We start from the raw sequence: 6,000 nt of genomic DNA, 5'->3' as shown, positions 1-6,000 counted from the left end.
TAATGAGTTGCTTAATGTGAAGGATAGGGAGAGAAAGGTAGTTGCAGTGGGAGGCACTAAGAAAATGAGAGTGATGAGTGAGGAAAGTGGAGGAGAAATAGGGAAGGATGAAGTGAAAGCAGCTGTTAAGATGATGAGAGTAGGTAAGGCACCTGGGTTGGATGGATGCCATGCAGAGTGTCTGAAGAGAGGAGGTACAGTTATGGTGGACTGGCTGGTGAGGTTATCTAACGTTTGTTTAAGAGAGGGTAGAGTGCCTGAAGACTGGAGGAGTGCCTGTATAGTTCCGCTTTACAAAGCAAAGGGGGACAAGTGGGAAATGGCTATGTTCAATCAGAGCAGCTATCGCAGAGTTGTTGCTTCGAAGGAATTAGTGTCGTAGTGGTTTTGTATCCCTCGCTGCCGACCAGAATGTAGATTTGTAGTCTATATCTACATTTAGTAACTGGGTACTTGTACTTGGACAAGCAAACTCGATGCGGTCTCTTTTCTTTAGTGTTCCAGTCTTCCCTGGTTATACATACATGCAATCTCCGAAGAAGCCTCTAGGGGTTGCCAGAATACATATTTTATACATATATATACAAGGGTTGCCATATTCGCATTTGGGTATATAAACATATATATATAAAAAAAAAAGGATTTGTCGCGTCGGTTGGACAACAATGACAGTAGACGCATCTATTGTAGTCGGGAAGCGCGAGGTCCATTGTCCGAACTAGCGTTAAGGCGCTGTCCGGAAAGTCTAGTCCTCGGGTCACTGGAGACAAAGGGATGCCCCTTGGGAGCAGATCCCGAGGATAATGGAAAATATCCCTAGAGAGTTGATTTGAGACGTTGAAATACTGCTCACTCCATATGCGTGCGTGCACGCGTGTGCACGCTGGACATCGAAAGGGTTGACAACATAGTAGTACTGTGCTCGACCGCTAATCCGGCGATCTGAGTTCGAGTTCCGGCCCACCATGGTTGAAAAGCATCACAACAATGCAAACTGGCTCTACAGCTCTGATGGGCAAGGAGTTGTGTGCGTACGTGTTTGTGTTTGTGTGTGTATGCGTGTGTGTGTGTGTATGAATGTGTATGTGTGTTTGAGTATGTGACTGTGTGTGTGTGTGTGTGTGTGTGTGTGTGTGTGTGTGTGTGTGTGTGTGTGTGTGTGTGTGTGTGTGTGTGTATGTGTGTGTGTGTGTTTGAGTGTGCATGTGACTGTATGTGTGTGCGCGTGTGTGTACGTATGTGCGCTTGTGTGTGTGTGCGTGCGCACGTGCACATACGTGCGTGTGTATAACATTCCCCATAGATAAGACCATATATGACCTCCGAGCTCTAACCCGGGAAAGAAATAGCTCTTGATCACGAGTCCAACACGTGATGGGGCTGGGACAACGCAGACGCAATGGCTTCAAGACGCAAGGTGTAGCTCACTCGATTATTGAATTTTTCATACATTAATATAATTACCAGCAAGGATGACAGATGCGATACTGCCACTAACTTAATTACGGGGAAGATAAGCATCTCACACTTCATTTTATCTATTTTTTTCTTCTTCTTCCTTGCGAGAGGTAAATGTCCCTTGTTCTTTTTCATTAATGCCGAGGACACTAATTAATTAATTTTTAAATTTACCTCATCATCGCTGTTTAAATGTGTCAACATATGTGTGTGTGTGTGTATACTTACGAAACTCTATTATATTCAAATTCGCGCCAGAGATGACATTACATATATTCATTTCACTAAAGCTTATTATAAGGAGCGTATTCTCAGTATTGGGCAGCACACAGAATCATGAACACAACTTACACATATATGAGTAGTGAGGTAAACAGAGAACTGTTGGAATTTTATTACTGACGTTTCCTCCTCACCAGGACTTCTTCAGGGTATAAATAGGAAAAATAGTAATGCTCCCAAATGGATGACGGACAGATTGAAACATGAGATCGGAATGAAAAGAGGACTTTAAGTAAAAATAAAAAACGGGGAATCACACCTTAGATCAAGATATAACGAAATGGCAAAGTTGGTTAAAAAGAATACACTACAGCGAAACGTAATTATGAAATTAAGGTTGCTAGTCAAGCAAGATCCAACCCAAAGGGTTTCTTTCATCTCTATAGAACAAGAAATAAAGAAAGAATAGGACTAATTAAAAACGATGAAAATGTCATGATGAATTGGATGAAAAAATGAGTGAGGAGTTTAACTATTATTTTCTATCGGTGTTTACTAGTGAGAGGTTAGATAAAGTACCTGACTGCGATCAGATTTTCAGAGGGGATGAAGAAAGTAGTCTATCTAATATCAGCATTAGTAAAGTAGAAGTAGTCAAGCACATTGAAAGACTTAAAGCTACAAAATATCCGGGTCCAGACGAATTTTTTCCGAGAATGCTAAAGGAGTGTAAATTTGAAATCTGCAACCAGTTAACTGAAATATTTAATAAATCAGTAGACACTGGTTTTGTGCCTACTGTTTGGAGGCAAGCAAACGTTGTTCCTGATTTTAAGAAGGGAGATGGATCGTCTATATGCAACTAGAGGCCAATCAGTTTGACATCGGTTATAGGAAAAATGCTTGAATCAGTAATAGTAGACTCAGAGAACACATCGAAAGACATAATTTAATTCGTGATTCACAGCATGGTTTCTCCAAGGGTAAGTCATGTGTGACTAATCTTCTACTCTTTTACACTAAAGTATATAAGGCGTCAGATAACAATGATAATTACGATATTATTTACCTTGGCTTTTGCAAAGCGTTCGATAAGGTGCCACACCAGAGACTACTAAACGAAATCAAAGCCGAGGAAAAGTGTTAGAATGGATTAGAGCTTGGATCAGTAACAGAAAACAGCGGGTCACCATAAATGGAGTAAAATCTAGGTAGGGCAATGTTACTAGTGGGGTCCCCCAGGGCTCGGTTTTGGGTCCCTTATTGTTCATTATGTACATAAACGACTTAGACGACGGGATAGTGATGTTAGTAAATTTGCGGGCGACACTAAAATAGGACGCCTAATTAGGCCAGGAGACGACGCAGAGATTCTGCAGGATGATCTTAACACTGTTTACATGGTCAGTGAAATGGTAAATGAACTTCAATATCTCTAAGTGTAGCATGTTAAACGTAGGGCTACACAACCCCGAAAATAGATACAGCTTAGATAGCACGTTTTTAGAGAAAACTGAGTGCGAGAGAGACTTAGGAGTTCTAGTGAGCCCGGACCTTAAAACCAGGAAACAGGGCATTAGCGCCAAGAATAAAGCTAACAGAACATTAGGTTTCATTGCTAGGACGGTAACGAATAGAAGTGCAGAGGTAATTATTAAACTCAATCTAGCGATAGTTAGACCCATTCTTGACTATGCGGTACAGTTTTGGTCTCTGTCCTACAGAATGTACATAAATTCACTAGAATCAGTACAGAGAAGAATGACCAAAATGATACATGGACTCAGAAATTTGCCTTACGAAGAGAGGCTTAAGCACCTTAACTTACACTCTCTGGAAAGACGCAGAGTGCGGGGTGATCTAATAGAGATGTTCAAGTGGATCAAAGGCTTTAACAAGGGTGATACAAACAAGGTCATCATATTAAAATAAGAGGGCAGGACTCGCAGTAATAGTTATAAACTGGACAAATTTAGATTTAAAAAGGAACTAGGCAAGAATTGGTTTACTAATAGGGTGGTCGACGAATGGAATAAACTTAGTAACCATGTAGTAAGCGCTGAAACTATCAGTTGTTTTAAGAAACGATTAGACAACTTTATGGATGGGGATGACAGGTGGTGATGGATACGGAGCTGCCTAGTGTAGGCCTTATGGCCTCTTGCAGTCTCCTTCATTCTTATGTTATTTATACAGAGAGAAATCAAGATATTATATACTTCAGCCAAAGATTACCCACGTTCCTCCACGGTCAACCTTATTTCTCCCACCCCTCAGCACTTCATGAAGCTGAACGGGGTGGAAGGAGTGAAGTCGACCTCGGTGGAACGGGGTAATCTTCGGCTGGAGTATATAAGAGGTTGATTTCTCTCTGTATGTACTCTGAGGTAATGGTGAGGACGAGATGTCTGTAATAGATTTTTTCTGTGCTTACCTCACCATTCTACTACCCATCTGCTTCACATACATAATATATATATATATATATATATATATATATATATATATATATATATATGTATGTATATATATATGTATATATATGTATATGTATATATATATATATATATATATATATATTGTGTGTGTGTGTGTGTGTGTGTGTGTGTGTGTGTGTGTGTGTGTGTGTGTGTGTGTTTGTGTGTGTGTATCCATATGAACAATAACAGTGTCCTGGTACACTGTAGGCGTGCCAGCAAGTTTGAGCAGCGACGACCGTTATGACCAAGGTGTACATCACAGGTTCAAACCAATCCTGTGATGCACACATCGTCCACTCAGCATCATCCAAGTCTGCGTGAGTGACAATGTACTTATCGATGTGATGTACACACGTCTATGTGTGTGTGGGAGAGTTTGTGTACACTTTTGTGTACGTGAACTTCAGAGTGTGTGATGGCTTGCATGCACATAGGTGAGCGTTCGCGTCTAGCTATTTGTGTCTGTCTTATTATAATATGTCTGTCTGTTTACCTGCCTGTCCTTTCGCCCGTCTGTGTGTGCATTAACGCATAATCTCCACCATGAAAGCCAACACGTTCCCACGGTATTTTTCCCCTTTTGCCTCCTCATTCATCTGCCCTCTGCATTCGTCTATCTCCCTTCTCCCACCCCCTTCTGTGATCCCTCTCTCTGCACTCTTTACCTCTGATATTTTCCCCTTCCTTTACTGTTTCAGCTTCACTCGAAACCATCCCCCTCTCCTTCCCCCTTGGGATCATATTTATTTCCTCCCTTGACCCTTCTTTCCACTACAACCTGTCCCTCACCCTGTTTCATCCCCTCCACCGACCGTTGGCTCTATCTGCTCCCCTCCTCCCTCCCTTTCCTCGTCTTTCATCCCATCCGTTTTCATCTCTCCTCACCAATCCTGAATCATTTACTCACCTGTTCCCCTTCCCCTTGCCACCCCAGACTTCCTCAGTTCCATTCCTACTTCCCATCATCCCCTCCTCCTCTACCCTTCTTCTCCCTCCTTTCTTCCTCTTCTCCACTTTCCTCCTCTCCCACTTCGTCCGCCCCTCCTGCCCCCCCCCCTCATCCACTACCCTCCCATCCCCTCCTCGGCTGTCCAGCTCTTCTTAATGTCCAATCGCCAACGAATCCGCTCCCAATCCCTGATGAGGAATCGATGACACCAATCAGGCAGGAGGGCTTCGCAAGGCTGATCGAGAGCGAGGTCTCCTGGGCTGAGGAAATGGCAAAATACGTGGAGTGGAAGAAGGAGTGGAAGGAGTCCAGGTGTCTGGGCCAAAGTGGACGACAGCCTGGTGGATCGTTTGGGTTCAGGCCTCTGTCAGGTGGATCAGAATTCAGCTATATGTGAAGTTGGAAGTGGAGGCCGTATGGTACAGGCATGTGCACACTGTTCCGAATTGCTTCGGGTTTTCTTGAAATGGAAGACTGTAGACTGACTTGCTTTTGTAGGAACTTGAAACGTTGCAATGCAGTAAATGAACTGCCCCCCCCCAAAAAAAAAGGGATTGAAAAGAAGTCTAATTAATCTAATTCGATTCCAAAATTTGGTGACATGTCCAGAACGTACGACTGCGTTAGGAAAAAAAAAAAAAAAAAAAATTCTTGACCACAGCCTCATCCGAATGACCATCATAACTACAATCTGTCTTTTCTCATAAGATAGGCCTTCACGATTAGAATAATAATGATAATAATAATGGTGATAACTATGATGATACGTACATATGTATACCAAGGGCTTTTCCCCCTTACAAGGGAGGTAGCCAAAGTCAAAGGCATAAATCCACTCCCACCCATTTCATCCCAACATACTCCACCCCCATTCACCACCCTCCCTCCCTC

This window comes from Oratosquilla oratoria, chromosome 24 (genome assembly GCF_046742065.1).
Source record: "Oratosquilla oratoria isolate Oo_2021 chromosome 24, ASM4674206v1, whole genome shotgun sequence".
Classification (NCBI taxonomy): Eukaryota; Metazoa; Arthropoda; class Malacostraca; order Stomatopoda; family Squillidae; genus Oratosquilla; species Oratosquilla oratoria.
Note: the sequence above shows the minus strand (reverse complement) of the source record.